Consider the following 19,970-nt stretch of genomic DNA (forward strand, 5'->3'; position numbering starts at 1 on the left):
ATAAAAGGTAAAAAGTGGTTTTTATTTGGAATTTTATCTAAAAGTGAAGACATTTTCATTCTATTATGTTTAATATGGCCATACATTTTTAAATTGTAAATGGGTCTTTTTTTATTTATTTTTACGTACTCATACTTAATCTCACAATAATTATTTAGTGGGTGCAATTATAAAAATTTCAATAAAAAATTGAGTGGATGTACTTGCACCTACTCAACAATATGTGTAGGGCTGATCATCCACCTGATTAACCATATTGAATCGTACAATCTGAGAAATTTCAAAAAAAAAAAAAAAAGCAAGCCTAGGTGTCCTGGGGGTATCTGGTTGACCATTAAAAAATAATGTTAACCCTTGTTCGAAACTCAAGGTTTGGGTGAAACTTACTCGTTAAACCCGACCTAACTCAATTGAGGTTGATGCCCCTCAGCTCTCTCCCTCTCTCTCTCTCTCTCTCTCTGATCTAGATTTCATCGCCCATCAAGATTCATCCAATGCCACCAATTTAAGGGTCTGTTTGAATTGAGGAGGGAAGGAAAGGGAGTAAAGGGAAGTAAAATAGAGTTAGCTAAAAGTAGGCTAATTTTGTGCCAAATTTACTTTACTCTATTATACTTCCCCCTCAATCTAAATGGACCATAAGAAGTTGAGTCCCAAGAAACTTTGTCCATGGCATTGTCGTTGCTATCTTAGAGTCTTTGTTCATGGAGGAGAATTTGATCTGCTTTCGACATACTCTTTCTTGCCCTCTCCATCAATGCCTTGAGACAACCATCTCCTCCGCTCACCCCAACGATGAGGCCAAGATCCTTTGCGACACAGTGAGATGTGAGTCTTTTATTTTATTTTATTTTATTTCTTATAATTCTGATTAAGCAAAATATACCTAACACCCAAACCTTAAGGTGTTGATGGAAAATTTTGACCAATTTATCAGTAGACAATAGGTTTAAAAAATTCACACCTAACATAATCTGGGTTGAGTGGTGGGTTGACACCAAACCTGATTGATTTGACTTGTGTGCATGTGGCATCGCCATCGACTAGGGACCTAAACCAATTCCCCTTAAAGTAGAGAGGCTTATAGTGTTGGGATAATAATACAATATTCCTTCATTTTGTAAGAAGATTGATTCGAAGAATTGTTTAGTTAAACCAAAAATTACATTGATTTCACAATTGCAAACTTCATAATCTAATGTAATTAAGTAAGGCGGATGAATAATTTTACAAAACCAAATAATAATAATAATAATAATAAAGGTCTTAGTCTAATTATTCCGACAGTATAAAATAATAATGATAAAAAGGAAGAAAATGGTCACATTTCTTTATAAACTGGATGGTATGAAATCACCAACTTAATTAGGTGCTAATTCATTATAGTATTTCCCTTGACGTGACAATAAATGGGAATCTTATCAGAAAAACTAGCTCCAAGCAGGAAAAGATACTTTGTAATTTAGAGCTATAGACCTGTTACCTCAGAGAAGTATTTATGCACAAATCCAAATCGGAACCTACAATTTTGTCCAAGTCAAGAATCTGTTGGCCGGTTAATGGGTCCTGGATTATGATATCAGCTAAAAACCTTGATTTGATCCATTCTTTCGGTTGCCTCAAGAAAATTATATTGAAATGAAAAAAGGGCCAATGACCTGTGGCTACAACTTACAAGTCAATTGGCCCCTTACGTGGGTATGGGGAATATCTGGATGGAATCCCTAAATCCCTCTACCTAACACAAATTAAATTATATTAAGAAGCCCTTTGTATTGTTAAACTTAAACACTAACACACAAAAAGATTATAACTTAGCCTAATTTCTTTAACATAAAAATAATCTCTTTGTCATTAAAATCTTCTTGTTGTAAAATACTTGCATAGTTTTATTCTAATTAACTTGATACACATAAATGCCAAGTTTTGAAGTAATTTTGAGCTTGTATTCAGCAAAGAAGAAGTAATCTTGGACTTGTAATCCAGTGGCTTTCTAGTATAAGAATTTATTTTTGGCAGTGAGAAGAAGCTATAAGAATCTTTAATTATATAGAGGTATTCAAACAATTCTTATACAGATATGATATTATGCTATGCCCAATATTTTCCATTTGTCATTGCATCCTAGTACAGCTAAAAGCTCGTCCTTTGTCATTCATTCTGCTAGAATTCCTCGTTCAAATAGAAGTCAAAAGATTCCTAATTAAAAAAATTAAAATACTGGCATTCAGATGCCAAAGCGTTTCATTAAGTTTTTCTCTAAAAAAAAATAAAAAAAAGTGTCATTTAGTTTATCTTACAATTATTTGAAACTGAAATGTACTTAATTCCCAATCTCGGTGCACGTCGACATTTTTATTGGTTTTTTTAAACATGTAGTAATATTAATTATTATTGCCTTTGTTAATCATCAAAGTGATTGTACAGTTATAGTTTATTTTTCTCGTGCTGGCACTAAGCCAAACAAACCAACAACCAAGTACACACCACCAAGTGATTAATAGTTAAATAATGACACATCTCAATCTAATCTGTATATGATTAGTATCACTTGCCCCTTAAAATTTGAACTAAATTATTAAGATAATCATTGTTCTTAACAAAGTAGCGATAGGTGATGGACTCACTAAACAGTGAATTGTCCCTTAGGAGAGAAGAACAGTCATTGGTTCACAAGGTCTGTCACTAGGTCCAATCACAAAGGCTCATGTTTTTTAATTTTATAACCAAAAGGTTGCACGAACTATATATGTTAATTTTTTTACAGCTTAGCAAAGAATAAAAAAAGAATCTTAAGATATTGAAGCAAATCGTGGACCTTCTCTTCCCCCTCAACTTCTCTGTACCTTTGCTCCAATCATCATTTATGCTTGTGCTTGGGGTTTCAAATTCAATACATCTTAGAGCATCTCTCGCCATTGCTCTATATTTTTTTACTGTTTGGATATTTATCTTTTACTTACCTACTTTTTCAAATACATATTCCAACAAATTTTCTATCTTTTTTCTATCTCATTTAAATCTTATTTCTTCATTCATTATTTATTCATTTTTTAACACACATATTCCCATACCCCCATCCCCACTCCTTTCTTTGCTAATTTTTTATTTAGTTTTATTCTTTTGCTAATGTACAGTAACCTATCAGATTTGATACGCTACTATTTATGAGCAAAAAAAATCATGATTTAGAGAATCCATTGGAGACTTTTTTTGGATCTTATTCTCTATTATAGAGATTTTTTTGCTTTTACCTAGCTAAACTATTGGAGATGCTCTTACTTGTTCTCTTTAAAATCTATTTACAAACTAACAATTTGGAGGCCATCAAAATTTGGGTAAAAAAAAAAAATTATAAGGCCTAAACCAATTTGGTGGGTGGTCAATTATTTTATTAAATTTCTGTTGAGGTTGAGATTAACTATTTCTAGTGGATTCAATATTACCTCAAATAAGAGGAAGTACAAATACATAACTTCGATTATAATAGAGAAACTTGCATCACAAAACGACATATTCTGATTCTTTTAACTTGTGTCTATTATATATGAATTTATTTCATTCCATTTCACTCCATGTTGTTTTATTTGAGCATTTTCTATTAATTGCATTACAAGTATGGGTTTATGGTTTGGATTAAAAATGTATTTAGAAGTGTATTGTTTAATGTAGAACTTTTGAAAGTGTGAAGTTTAATATATTAGGTTTAAAATCAAATTTTTCATTTTTATTTTGTAATGTAAACCTCAAATTTTCAGGTGAAATGCAAAAAAATTGACAAACTGGGTGTGTGTTTAGAGGTTTTTTTTTTTTTTTTGGATAATTTTTTTTATTGAAAGTTAATTAATATACAGTTGCACCTAATTAAAAAAGAAAAAAAATAGTAAAGCTTTAAAAAGCTTACAAAAACAAATTGACTAAAAATTTTAAAAGAAAAGATTAAATACAAACAAACTCTAGAATACTACAATAATATATATTAATCTAAATCGGGTTACACAAACATAATTTGCATAAGAGCAAGAGTATACCTCTTAATATCATATTCAAAATATTCTAGTTGTTAAAAGAAAAATGCTAGAACTATAACAATTTACACAATTTTTATCATGATTCACCACCTGAGTTTACTTGAACTATGAAAAAAATGATAAGTTCATAAGATTTGGCATCTTTATCATTCGCAACTCACCCCAACGAGTTGCCGCAAAAATGATGTAAATTGTTCCATTGTTGTAAAAAAGTGTACCCGTGCATGACCAATTTTCCACAAGACTGATGCATTTGAGTAAAAAACTAGAAACAACTATAAAAAGAAAAATTACAGTAGTCTGACAAGGCTTCGAGTGCTTTCTCTTTTGGGGTAGTAAATTGGAAAAGAGAGAGAAGGACTCAGTAGGCTGGTGGTGGATAGCTAGAGATGACAAGGCGGTGTCAAATCAAAGTGCGTGCCTCCCCCCCAACTCTGAAATTTGGTGGTCAGTGTATTATTGTTACAAGGGGAGTTGAAACCTGAAAGACAGGGGACCCCATTTTGTCATTCATTCGTGGTCCTGACCCTTCAAAACACTGCCATACCGTCCAATCCCTATTACAGCAACTCCCCCCACATCATGAGAAAGCATGCATGTGAACTGTGAAGTGAGTTGAAGGCTCTGTATGACTGTATGGTACACCAAAATTTGTTAATATGATTCTGCAATTTCCCATCATGAGTTTTATGGGGGAAAAGTTGTAGATTTTTGGAGAGTTGGGTCTGACATGAAGAATTCTAGTGGAAACATATCTACTTTTAAGATTTTTAGATTTAAAAAAAAAAACTGTTTTACTTTTCTTCTTCATTTTTCAAATGCACGGTAGGATTTGCATAGCTTTATTTTGCTTTTTGAGAAAATGAAGAAAAAAAAGGAGATTTGCAATGTATTCCAATCTGATTTTCCTCAATTAATAGAAGCTTACTTTTTTCTTAAAAAAAAAAAAAAAAGAAATAAGTGTCGGGCCACTTGTTTAACATGCATGCATCTTTGGAACAAAAAGATTCTACTCTCAGCAAGTTGATCACTAGTTGCATGTAAAAATATATAGATGGATATATGATAGGTACATATTTGCTCTAACAGGTTAGGTTTTTTTTTTTTTTTTTTGACTGAGAATTCATAAAAAAGGACCGTCTTGTAAAAGGACCTGTTTGCAAATCTGGATTTAGAAGATAATGTGAAGAGTTCCGTTAGTAACACTCACCTACATGATCTCACAACCTAGAAGGGCTTTATGTAAAGAGATATATATATATATATATATATATATATTTTTTTTTTTTTTTTTTTGTGCTTTTCAATATTTGATAATATTAGAAAAAATAAGTCAAAAGAAAACTATATATTTAGTCAACAGTAAAAATATAGTTTATTTTTAGAGATTTTTTTTTTTACTAAATTTTTTTAGAAAACAACTTTGTCTCATAGCAAATTAAATAAAGAAAGTTAGGAGATTATTTTTCAACTCATTTAAGGTTGCTATCAAATATAGAAAAATGAGATAATTTTATAAAAAAATACTTTTAAAAAAAGAACTCATTTTCTAGAAAATATTATCAACGAAACAAACAAATAGTCTCTAAAAGTCATTCTTTTAAATTCAATTGGACAACTACATATTGTGCATTCCATTGAATATTGAACTCTATTTGTAACATCGTATGTCAATAAGTCTAAAACCTAATAAAATTTCTCTTTTTAAAAAAAAATATTGAACCAATATTTTGTGATCTATATATAATAAAAATTATGGCAATAGTGATCTCATGCAAAATTGTTGTTGCACTAATCAAAATTTATCACCTTAACAAGTTGTGAACAAAATTGTAAATTAAAATTTATTGTGTCTGTTTCTCCAAAAAAAAAAAAAAAAAAAAAAATTATTGTGTCTATAACATTGTTGATTTTATACTCATATTATTTAACATTTTAACAGTACAATGTGGCATCAACTTTTAAAATATTTTTATTTAGCTGAAAATCTACTTGGATAAGTCTTTCCCTTGATTAAAATAAATAAATTAAAAAGGTTATCATATGAGAAGGTATTATTTCCAAAATTTAACAGGCGTGATTGGGTTTCTCAAATATTGACTGAAAAATATTTATAGAACTTGGGTAAAGTTAAGATTGGGCAATAAGGCCATTTATTTTTTCCTAATTTTTTATAAGATAGCTTTTGACCAGTAAGTTTGCAAAAGACCCTATCTTGATATTTTTAAAACCGATACTTGGGGAGCTTAGCGATAGGAGATAAGGGGGTATGGGACAAGCGACCATGGCGCTCTTCCACAAGTAGGTTCAACCATATCTTAACTTTAGCCACATGGTCCTAGCAACATCAACTAGTGGTAAATATAAGCATGTGTTTCTTTTTTGGAATAATACTCCAAAATAATAATAATAATAATAATAATAATAATAATAAAGAGTTCATTTTGGGACATATGTTTCGACTATTTCTTGAATTCGAGTTTCTAAAATGATGGAAAGTAGAGGTCCAAAATAGTGGGGAAAAAAATATCTTCCCTATAGAAATAGAAAAAAAAAAAAAGAAAAAAAGAAAAAGAAGAAGCCATAGAGGGTGACTAGTTCATTCCAAAGAGGCCTTATTTGGGTGTGTCTAAAACCAATATCATGTCATAACTCATGAGGGTCCTGAGGGATGAGAGACCACAAATGGGTTTAGCAACTTGACATTAGTTACCTAGTCCAGTAGCGATTCTAGAAATTTTTTTCAAGGTGTTCCTCAAAAAGCATATATTACACAATTTAATAAAAAGAAAATTTTATATATTGACAACAACAACAACAATAATTGTAAAAAAAACACGCAAATACATAAAGTTTTACAACATAAAGCTTGTGGAGTTCAGTTGTGGTTGTTGTCAGTATTGCTGAACAGGGATGGACCGCGATGGCTGGAGAGAGCAAGTGAGTTTATTATTTCCTTTTAGCCTTTAAGTTTGATTTTGTTTTAGTTTAAATTGTTTAATGACTTATGAATCCGTAAGGCACTAAGGCAGTAAGGATTGTTTTTTTTTTTTTTTTAATATTTGTTGAATTAAAAACGTAATCGTGTTGGTGTTGGAGTAGTGATAGTCTTAGTTTGAGATGAGATTGATCTTGTACTGGGCTTTTCTATTGGCATTTGGTTTGGGCCTTGTTAGTGGTTTTATTATATATTTTTTTCCAGATTTTCGTTCAATTTTGTTGTTGTTGTTGTTATTTATTTTTTTTTTAGGGTTTTTTCCATGGTTTTATAAACCAGTACGGTGAAATAATTGGAAAAGGGACTGGTTACTGGTTTTTTGGTCGGACCGAGATCTGACCAATGGTCGAACCGGTGACGTCATAAATAATATAATTAATAAAAGTTTAAATTATATAAATAAAAATATAATAAGTTTATTACTAATAATATGATAGCAAAATGTAAAAAACATAATATTTAGTGACACTTTTCGTGTAAATTTTATCAAATTTCCTTAGAATGGACAATCACATATTTAATTCTAATCATAAAATAAAAAGTTTATTTTTTTATATATATATAATGAATTAATTAATGTTATATAAAAATTAAGTAACTTTTTAAGTTTATTCACTTAATTAACTAAAACTACTATTTTTTTTAATCAAAATTATCATAAAAAAGAAAAAAGAAAAAAGAAAAAAGAAAAGTAGTTGTACAATGAAAAAAAAAAAACTAAATTTACGTGACTTTGACCAATTAGTTGTATAATATATATTATAATATTTTTGAGAAAAAATAATCGTACAATGACAATGTGTTAAGTAAAATCTAAAAGTAAAGTTGTATTATAGGCTTAAAATAATATAAAAGTATGTGGTTCTTTTTTTTTTTCTTGAAAGAATCTAATATATTGTTAAGTTGTTCAAATTATGGACCAAAATTTAATTTTATTGGCATAAAAAAAATTCAGGGTGTTCCCAAATTTTTTTTAAAGGTAAATAAATATAAAATTTTAAATTATTATGTATAAATTTTTTTTTTTAATTTTTTTTAGGTCAGGGTGGTCCTGGGACTATCCTGGCCATAAGGTGGCACGGCCCCTAATTTGGTCCCAATTAGATCAACAAATGGTCAATATAAGTTTGTGTTTCTCTCTCGGAATGATACTAAAAAAAAAAGAAGAACCAAAGTTAATTTGAAACGTATGCTTTCAATTTTAACTATTTGTTAAATTTATATTTTTAAATTGATGGAAAATAGAGGTCCTAAATGGTGGATTTTTATCTATTATTATTATTCTTTTGCTACATGAAAATGAAGGTAAAGGGGTGACTAGTCAATCCGCAAAAAATGCCTTATTTAAATGTACTTAAAACTAATATTACTTAAGAGACCTAGGTGAATGGGGAATGAGGAGCCACCGTGCTCCCACAAGTGGGTTCGAAGTTCACTCATAACTTAACTTTAAGCACATGATTCCTATATCGCCAACCAATGATCAATATATAAACTTTAAATTCTTTCTTGGAACAATACTCAAAAAAGATTTAAAAAGTTAATTTTGGGCCATATATTTTAACTATTTATTGAATTTGCATTTTAAAATGTTGGAATATATCTAGTTCTAAATAGTGAAAAACCATATCCCGAGGAAATTTCAGTTTATCTAAAGAATATTTTTCCTACTTGCATAATAAGAAAGATTTTTAGGGCTTATTTGTTAGTATTTCCATTGCAAAGTTGTTGGAGTGGGTGCAAAACCGCAAGGTTATTCCAAGCAACGAGACAATTGGGTTGGGAGAAAGATATATAAGATACTTAATTTAGTACTTTACTAACATGTATTTAAATATCTTCAATGAATTTTTTTTCCGTTGAAACAAAATATATATATAAAATTTTGAGTTTCTCTTAGAAGACGTGCATTTAGGGGTTTTTTTTTTTTTTTTTTTTTTTACCCACAGGGACTCTACATTTGATACAAAAAATTCGTTCATTGAGATTCTACATTTGATAATGGTTGGCGTCTTTTTTTTTTTTTTTGAATAAAAATCCATGAAAGACGCATAAAAGGAGAGAAACCGCAAGTAAAAACTTAGTCGGATCTATCCTCATGATCATGAATGGCCTCAGCAACCCTAACAAGAAAAGATTTAGGTCAGATAAAGCCATTCACATTGCTAGGAAATTTTCTCAAAAAAGAAAAAAGAAAAAAGAAAAAAGAAAAAAAAAGCCATTGCTAGAGAAATATTGGTGTTAATTGTTTATTCTAAGGTTAATTAAGTGTTATATATTGCTTTAGATAGATAGGAAAGTGACTCTCAACAAAAACAAAAAGGATAGCTAGGAAAGTAGAAATTTGACACTTAATTTAAAATCATTACATGAAAGAATCTTTTGTTAAAGCAAAGAGAGGATAAAGTGAAAACTGCCCTAGTTTCTTGAATTTTTTGCTTAACTATAATTTTTTTTTAATAAGAAAAAAAATTATTCCAGTCTATTTTATAATCATTGTGCCTCCATATTCATCTTCATATAAATTAGGGAACCAACATAAAAAAGGTCCATCTTCTCAAGCTAAAAAAAAGTCCAAACCTAGAAATAGTGTGTCAGGCAGCTGGCAAACCTTTTAATTCATAGGTATTATTTCATGGGGCCTATAGGCTATTGGAGACAATCAACACAATCTCTTCCACGTGCATCATGTTCCCAAACACATTCTTTTTGAGCCCAAAACATCAACTGGAATCTTTGTGGTCAGAAATTGAAGAATCATCTTGTTCTCTCTGCTTATATATATACATTAATTATTTTTCAGACAACATTTTTGCCCCTTTGAAAAAGAAAAAGAAAAAGAAAAATGGATGGTGGTCTTTCTTTTTATGGTAGTGTTAATTGGGGCCTAACCCAAACAACTCCCACGTGTTTTTCCCTGTGATTTTAAGCATAGGATCCCAAAAATAACACACCCCAGTCCCACCTCTTTATTGTCAGTATCTCTGGCCACCATTGCCAGACAATGCAATATTAAAATTTTGATCGAGCCACAGCAGCAGCAGCAGCATCCACAGTGAGTTGTGTCCATCGATCCCATCTCAGGTGGTTCCCATGGTATTAAGTTCTGACATCGATTTTTCATTAGCTAAAATCCTAGTATAATCCTATAATGGTGTTTGACAAGTGAGGACACAATTTGGGCTGACACAGGAAGTCCATTATTTCGAAATGCGTCGGAAAGGAGGTGAGATTTTTAACAACGGCCCAAATAGACAATCAAGTGTTGGTTTGGGTTGACAAGCGGATGGGTTGGGTTGGAACTTAAATTCTTCGGATCCTACATTAACATGGCTTATAAAATATAATAAAACCTTAAATAATAATAATAATAATAATATTTGAGAAGAGCATAACTTTTTTTTTTTTTGAGAATAGAAGAGCATAACTTTAAATCATATTTATAAACTTTCGTAGAAAATATAAAACCAATTTGTTCTCTTAATAAAGCCAATAATCCTGCTCTATTAGCTGAGAAAAAAAGCCAAAACAAAAAATAAATATAAAAATAATCCTGCTCTATTATCTCTTTTGGATATGTATATATGCAAAATATTAAAGTTTTTTTTTTCTTTTAATAATAATTCCATAATATAATAGGGTGGGAGATTTGAATACCGGTTCTCTTAATAAAGGAAAGCAAGATGCCAATAATAAATTGTAATTTGTCACTTCAAATGATTTATGTTATATTAAAGTCTAATTTGTTATTTTAAATGGTTCTGTATGATCTTGGATGATATCATATTTACAATGTCTATTATATCATACCAAACATGTCCTTAATTTAAATTTTCGCATTTATATGAAACTATTTAAGTGCCAACCGATTATAAGTGAAACTTTTAGTTTTTAACCAGTTTCATTGCTTAGTTTTAATTTTTGCATTCATGTATGAAATTATTTATTCTTGTCTATTAGGTTCATTTTTTTATGTAATTGGCATATCCTATGACAAAATGCATTTTACTTGTATTTGGGTAAATCTAAGTAGGTTCAAGATGATCATTACAAGTGATTACATTGAAGATATGGAGATTACTCAAGAACTACTCAAGAAAAGCTGAATTTGTAGGTCCCGATACCACCTCAATACCTGTCAATCTATCGAGATTTATTAAAGCTAGATGTCTATCTCGATACCTCTCGATCTATTGAGCTTATGAGATTTCTGATATAGCTTGCAACATTTTGATCCCTAAAGGCTGTTTGTTTATGAATTTGTATAATCCTTATAGGACTAGGAAAGTCTAAAGTTTGTGTAAACCTAATTGGAATAGTCTGTCTCGATACCTCTCGATCTATTGAGCTTATGAGATTTTTGATATAGCTTGCAACATTTTGATTCCTAAAGGCTATTTGTTTATGAGTTTGTATAATCTTTATAGGACTAGGAAAGTCTAAGGTTTGTGTAAACCTAATTGGAATAGAAGAGCCTATTTAAAAGACCCATTAAACTCCTATTTAAATAAGGAGGTGGAGAAAAAACCCCTAACCCTAGAAAGCTTTATAAGGTTTTCCTTTTGAAACCCTAGCCTCCTCCTACAAAAGAAAGAGTTCTTACTGCATTTCTTGTAACCCTTTGGGTTTTGTAATCAAGCAAATTCTTTAGCACCAACATTGAAGATCTTATTGGTGTTTTTATGTGTAGCTGTTGCAAATCAACTACAACAATCAAAGGGTTGCTGTGGAGTTAGTCACGTACTGGGATCCTTGCAAAGGAGTTAGTCATAAATTGGAGATTTGTGCAACAAAGGAAATAAGGCTACTACAAGATCAAGTCCAATTGGGTATTGAAGCGAAGGTTCAACTGTAGGTTGGTATTTTGGTATAGGTCAAGGTAGTTGTAAGATTTCTTATACTTGTAATCGCTTGATTATTGATTAGTGGATTCTTGGGAGTGGTGACCTTAGATTCACCCAGTGGGGTTTTTGCCTTGTGAAAGGTTTTCCCCATTTGTCAACAAATTTTCATGTCAATTTAATTTCCACCGCATTTAGTTTATTTGGTAATTTGTTAGTGCTTCCACAATTTGCATGTAATTTGACCTAATTAATCAACTTCGGTAATTGAATTAATTATCCGGGGTCAAATTATCTTAACCCAACATTGTCTAACCACTCTCAAGAAAACCATCTGGAACTCCAATTAACTAGTTAATATAACATATAAGAAAAACATTTTTACCTAAAAATTTAAGTCTATAAGTTTGAGCCCAAACCCAATCATGTTATATTAACCCCCTTCTTATCATAATAATTCAAAGTGAGACTTTACTCACACATGCATATCCAATAGATTTCAATTGCATCATTTCCCAAAAAGAGAAGGGTGCATGGGAAGAAGGTAGTCTCCTCTTCAGTGGGTAATTTAGAGGATTTCATGGAGCAACATGATATTGATGCTGGTTTTGCAGGGTCAAAATACACATGGTGTAACGAACGTAGGATACTTACGAATATATAGGAGAGGCTAGATGAAGTAATATGTAGCAAGGAGTGAAGGCTGATCTTCCCAAAGGCTAGTGTTTTTCAGTTGCTAGCAATACACTCAAAATTACAAGCCATTAATTGGCGCTATAATTGAAATTGTAAAAGGGAAGGAAACACAGCCATTTAGATTTGATGCAGTACGAACACGAGATCCTCACAGTTCAGATATAATTCAAGATGCATGGAATACTAAGATGACTGGGTTAGAAGCATTTAAACTATTGTTTAAGCAGCACAGGCACGCCGCACGCAACCCTCACACTTAAAATTGTGGAGCACTTTTGTTGGTGTCAACAACATATGAAGAATAAAAGTGCTAATGATGAAGAAACTACTATAGGAGTTCTATGAACGGTTGTTGAGCCAAGAAATAGTGTGGAGATAGAAATCACAAGAGGTTTGGTTGGAGAAGGGACAAGAAAACAATGTTTTTTCGTCTTTCAACAGTGATAAGATGACAACAAAATAATGAGAATGCTATTGTGGTGGAGGGAAATTAATCTTTGGTTAATTGAGGAAAATGAGATTGCAAACTACTTTCAAAGTATCATGAACAAGTCGTGTCCAGCAACCCAAGCTAGCTAGTAGCCACTTATTAAAAGACCTCATACAACCATGTATGAAAGATAAAGAGAATGAAAGCTATGCAGATTCCCAATTGAGGAAATGAAGTATCAGTGGTGAGAAGAAATCTCTAAAGGTAATTAGGCCTGATGGGAGGGAGGTGGTAACCATGATGCAGAGTTTTTTCATAGCGGAAGCAATCTCAAGCAACTGATCACACTCTCATTACTTATCTTTTAACATCTAGCTAGGTGATTGCTCTTTTAACCATTTCCACCGTATTAGTTTATGTCATGTTGTACATATAAGCATTTTCAAAATTCTAGCCGTCTGGATAAGAGAAATTCTTGAGAATATCATTTCCTATACAAAGTTGCTTTGTTGCCTTAGAAAATAGATAGTTTTTATATTATGATAAATTAACAATTGTACCAAAAGTTTAAGTTAGTAAGGCAAGGAATTGTTCGAACTTAAGACTACTTACTCTAATACCATAATAAATTACTAATAGTCCCAAAATTAAGTTTAAATTGGAAAAACTGGGGGTAGGGTACGACCTTATGACAACCCTCATTGATATAATAATAAGCTATGAATTGTTCCAAAAATTTAAGCTGCCGGAGTGGAGATAGAGCTCGAAAGACTACATGCATTATAAAAATTTAAAAAAAAAATTCAGGAAAATAGATTAACACTAAAACTATATCACACAAATTTTATAGAAAAAACTCTGTCCTGATTAAAAACAAATAAAATAAATGAGGGATTGAAATTTTTTACTCTAGTTCCTTTTACATAATTTTCATTCATGGTGAAAATTTAGAATATAAATAAAAAAAAAAAAAAAAAAAAAAGGTTGAGTAGAATCAAACGCGCAAATTAAGAATGTTTCAATGAAAAAATATAACTGCTAAGGTTGATGGCTGAATTCAACATCAGATAATGGTCAATAGGTGGCAATCCTAACTAAGGGAGAATGAAGAGATAGATCAATGATTGCTAATTGAAATTCAATACCAAATAGAGACAAAGATAATTTGCGATTCTAGTGGAGGAATATCTACCTTCACTAGACTCAAAGAAAGATTCATCATTTGAAGAGAAGAAACAGAGAAATAGAGAGATTTAAAAGAGAAAAACTACGAAACAAACAAAGCCAAAACTTGAGGAAAATGATATATACATATACATACATACATACATATATATATATATATATATATATATATATATATATATATATAATTCAAGAATGTTACATCATCTGATAACTTTTTATTTGGAATAATAATTTGAAAATTCCATAATTGGATTATATGTTTTCTATATTTTTTATGTGCATGTCAAATTTCTCTCCAATCCAAAGGTATTTACTATTTGATCCATAAACCCATTTTAAATTGCAAAAATTTTAATTTTAAACATTTGATTGATGACATAATTAGTGATTTTTAATCGTTTTGAAATTTTGCAAGAGTGGAAAGTATATGAATATGATAAAATCTAATCGTGGATTTACCAAAATTTGTGATAAGGGTAATTCTTGAAGTCTAAGCAAAGGGAATAGATCGATTGTATCTAATGACTTTGCTAATGCACCCGTAAATGACTCCACAAAGCTGATGGTCCATCTCAAGGTTGACAAGTGCGCCTCAAGATCATCTATGCATGGACGAGACGACCAGAAAAGCATAGACGAAATAAGTAATTGACGAGATGAAGCTGACGGGGGTGAAAGGAATTCTTGACGGGTCCAGCATGTCTTTTGCTTGGGCTCCACGTATGAGTATACCTTGCACCCCACGATAAACCTTAATCAAGAAGACTCCTATAAGTAAAGGATTTCGCAAAATACGCGAATTAAAGAGAATCTCTCCCACAAGGTAACATCTTTTTAGCCAAGGAACGAGTGTCAACCCTATGCTATTATAAAAACCCCAAAACCCTCACAAACCAAGGTACGCATAATTCCCCTAGCTCTAGCACTCTAGAGTTATGAAAAGTTCCCTAACTTAACCTTCGAAGGGTCTTTGGCCGGTACTACGCCAGTACTCTCCTAGGGTTTTCTTTATTTTTGTTTCACAGGTGTCGTCTTGAGCACGTGAGAGCTGTGCAATTTACTGACGATTTTCGGCATCATCAATTTTAATCCAATAAAAAAATATTAAGTGGTATAATATTGCTTAAAGTTACACCTTGTGTAACTCTAAACTGTGTTACATTACTCAGATATATTTTTTATTTGATGTGAATTTTGACAAACAAACTATATTATTGGTCAAATGTTTAAATTTCATTTTTTTTTTTTTGTGTTTAAAATTGTGCATAAAATATGAATTTCTAAATTGAATAGTACTTAACATCCAATTGGAACATAACTTATTATGCATGTTAAGAATATAAACTTGGTATGCATATTAAGAATATAGAGAATATGTAATCCAATGGTTAGATTATTGAAATATTAATCCAATAAAAAAAATATTATGTGGTGTAACATTACCTAGAATTATACTATGTGTAACTTGAACCCAACCATATATATACTAACTTCTAAACACGCACCATGCGCATGATCAGGAGCTTTTCTATTTTTTGTTTCTATTTTTTGTTAATGAATTTTATGAGGTTATATTTTATGGGATATGTGGAGTAAAATTGTCTTATTAGAAGTTCTCATGAAACCTATTTCTGGCAACATGTATGGGCCTTCTATACCTAAATTCAAACCACCCGAAAAAGACATAGCAAAATAATAATGACAAATAACAATTCAACCAGTTTAGGAATCTCATATATACAAGTGAACACATAAATAAGTAAATTTGCAAAAATGTGCTAAAAAAGGTGTTAAAAAAAAAGACTCCAAAGATGAATTTCTATTACATCAATATTGTAAAATAGAAAGAAGAAGCAAACCCAACAAAAAAAATATATTAACAAAAAAAATTCAAAAGTCTTGACACTCACACAATGAAATAGTCATAAAATATGAGACAAGTACTCGCAAAAGTTCTAGGGTCCCATTAAATGGAGTAAATCTCGTACCAGAAACGGTACATGTTTGACCAATAGAATGATATAATTTGGTACTGGTCAATATTGGTGTACTGTTTTAGGTTTACCGATACTTTTTATATATATAAATATATATATATATATATATATGTGTGTGTGTGTGTGTGTGTGTGTGTGTGTGTGTGTATTATAATAAATATAAAAATTACCTCAATTTAGAACAAATTATTCATGGTTTTAGACTTTAGCACCAATTAAAAGAAAAAAAACAACACAATATAAAAAATAAAGCTTAATTATTCATTGCATACTAAGAAAATAAATAATACTAATAAGTTAGTGCAAATAAGTTATCATTCTGCCCTTACAAAAATTCAAAAATTACAAAACTTAAAAAAAAAAAAAAAAGTTTTTTCCTATACTGGCTGGTACGCCCGGTACCGACTGGTAATACCCAAAATCGACCGGTATGGCCGATACACTCGATATTTAAATCAGTACGAAACGTTGGCGTTTTGATACTGTTATACAAACTGGTACGGTCGGTACCAATACAGTATCGACCACCTTGGTCCCATTGCTTTTATTTTTTTTTGGAGAAAGTTCAAGAAATGTACAAAATTTTATTGATCGAATAAGATAACATAAAAATAAAAAATAAAAAAAAATAAAAATAAAAAAAGTATCCTAATTTAACTATCATTTGGTTGAACAGAACAAAAAAGAGAGAGAGAGAGAGAGAGATATATTAATTGTACATAGTATATAATTTTAAGATATTCAATGGCCTAAAAATCAAATAAGTAAATAACACGTACACAACAACATAAAATTTCTTAATGGCAAAAATAATCTTTAATTTCTTCTCATTGATTACCTTCCTTCTTTTGAAAATAACATGTATGTCATAACTGATAACTAGATTGTTTTTCAAAAGAAATGATAAGCAGTTTTTTTTTAGACGTTGAAAAAGTAAGGCCTTGTTTGGATTTTTTTTTTTTTTTTTTTTATCACTCATCACTTCTTACTCAATTTCTGTCACTCATCACTCATCATTCATCACTCATCACTCATCACTTATCACTTAAAACACCCCATCCCGTTTGGCACCATCACTCACTTGTCATCACTCAATATTTTTCAACTGTTTGTGGGACCCACCCACTGACCCAATGTCAGTTGACTTTGCTCTCTCTCTCTCTCTCTCTCTCTCTCTCTCTCTCTCTCTTTTCTTTTTCCCCTACCTCTCCCCTTCGTTTTCCCCTGTTTTTCTTTGCTTTTCTCTTCATCCATGTTAACACATATTTTAATCAAGCCCACCATGATCCTTATTTTCATACTTTTCCCAGATCTACAATATAACCAAATAGCTATCCAGTAATTTATTAGACTATCCAGTATTTTTCTTTTCCAAAAACCCAAAAAAAAAAAAAAACCCACCACCGTAGTCGCTGCTACAACCCACAGTGACAACAGCAGCAACAACAACAGTGGTGACAACTTCGACATCAACAGCGGCGACAACTTCGACATCAACAGCGGCGACAACTTCGACGAACTCGAGAAGAAAAAAAAGGAATAGAAACCTAGTGAAAAAAAAAAAAAAAAAAAAAAAAAAAAAAAAAAAAAAAACCCAAGTCTAGAAACCAAACCCAAAAACCAACGTGAAAAGAAAAGAAAAGAAGAAGAAAAAAAAAAAAAAAGAACCCAAGCCCAGAAACCAAACCCAAAAACCAACGTGAAAAGAAAAGAAAAGAAAAGAAGAAAAAAAAGAAAAGGAGAATAGAAAAGAAAAGAACAAAAAAAAAGAACCAAACCTAGAAAGTGAAAAAAAAAAAAAAAAAAAAAAAAAAAAAACACCCAAGCCCAGAAACCAACGTGAAAAGAAAAGAAAAGAGGAAAAAAAAAAAGAACCAAACCCAGAAAGTGAAAAGAAAAGAAAAGAAGAAAAAAAGAAAAAGAAGAAGAAGAGGGGAATAGAGAGAGATAGACCCATGAAAGACAAAAAAAAAAAAAAAAGATAAATTCAATGCAAAAAGTCTGATCGTGGGACCCATATGTAATTTTAATTACAAAAATGCCATTGAGTGATGAGTTATGGAAACTAAAAATAGTTAAAATGTAGTTTCAGTTTCCATAACTTATCACTCAAAAATCAAAGAATTGAATGATGGAAACAGAGTTATTGAAATCCAAACAACCTTTTAAGTCATGAGTCCCATCATTTTTGAGTTATGAGTTATGGAAACAGCAAATCCAAACACCCCCTAAGCGTGTAAAAAATGTGAGTTAGTGGAATTTTATTTTTTATAGAAAAATTGGACTTTATTGTAAGTGAGTTGGATAGATATGATAGATAAATAAGCAGTGTTTTTTTTTTTTTTTTTAATTATTTTGTAGAAAGAGTTAAATGTGTTTTTGTTTTAATTTTTTATATAAATGAAACTACATTTATAAGAGTATAAAGCAATTTGAATTATGTTAAAAAAATAAAGGAATTTGAATTCAAATGAAACACTTGGATTATTTTTTTTTAGAAGAAAGACATCAATTTCATTAAATCAAAGAAGCCAAATCGGCTTGAACTACATTAGAAATATCTAGTGGAACATTTTCCATCCAAACAAGTAAAATGAGCGATGGCATTGCCCTTCTAGCGAGAGTGTGAACAACATTCCCTTGACAACGTACATGAGAAAAATTAAAATGAGAAGCCAGGAGTTTTATGTCTTCAATTAGATGACTATGCAATCCTAGTGATGGTTCAAAGTTTATGAGATCTTTAAAAATAATCTCAGAATCACCCTCAACAATTGCTTGCATGATACCCATTTCCAATGCAAATTCCATAGCTCTTCTGGCTGCCAAAGCTTCAACTTGTGCTATAGTACCTAGGAGAGTGATTTCTTGAGATAGTGTAGCTATAACCCTTGACCTAGGGGATGATAACAATGACGTATCTTTTCAATTCTTTTAGTTTGTTATTTTCTCAATTAAAATAAGTGGTGATTCTATTGTAAAACTTTTGACCTCGGAGGGATAATAACAATAGTAGAACCTCTATTGTTTTGTTAGGATTAGTTAGTTGGTGTTACACAAGTAGGCCAGTGATGGGATGTAAGAGTAAGTGAGTAGCAATTGAAGAGTGATTAGCATTGAGAGTTGTGAGTGTACAACTGGAATGGGAGAGTTAGTGGTTAAAAGTCAGTTAAAGGGTGGGAAGATGTATAAAGGTGAGAAGGGGTTGTTGTACAGATTCAAGTAATGAGTGAAGCATAATTCAATTCCTTTTCTCTCTTCTCTATCTCTTTTCTTCTTGGAGGACCAACTGACCTTGAATCCAGCTAGAGACATAACCACCATACTCTGCTTCTAACAATTGGTATTAGAGCACTGTTCCTACGCTGCCATGACTGAGACACAAGCCGCTGCCATGAATACGGTGAATGAAGCCATTGCTTCTCTCCGTACTACCTCTGATCACCATAATAGGGACATCCAAGAAATACAAAAGATTCAAGGCATTCATACCAGAACCTTGAACAAGATGAATCAGAACATCAATGTGATCTTATAGAAGCTGAATTCCATAGATGTGAATTAGAATTCACCTCAGAGAAATGTGCAATCAAATTCAATTCCAAGTTCTTCAACCTTGTCAATTGCAAAGTCTGTGAAGTTGGATTTTCCGCGATTCTCAGGTGTTGATCCTGCTAACTAAGTTTACAAAGTTAACCAGTATTTTGGGTATTACCAAACCCCAATTGCAGAAAAACTATTGATAGCTTCCTTTCACATGGACTTGGAGGCATTGATTTGGTTCCAAGA

This window comes from Quercus robur, chromosome 2 (genome assembly GCF_932294415.1).
Source record: "Quercus robur chromosome 2, dhQueRobu3.1, whole genome shotgun sequence".
Lineage (NCBI taxonomy): Eukaryota > Viridiplantae > Streptophyta > Magnoliopsida > Fagales > Fagaceae > Quercus > Quercus robur.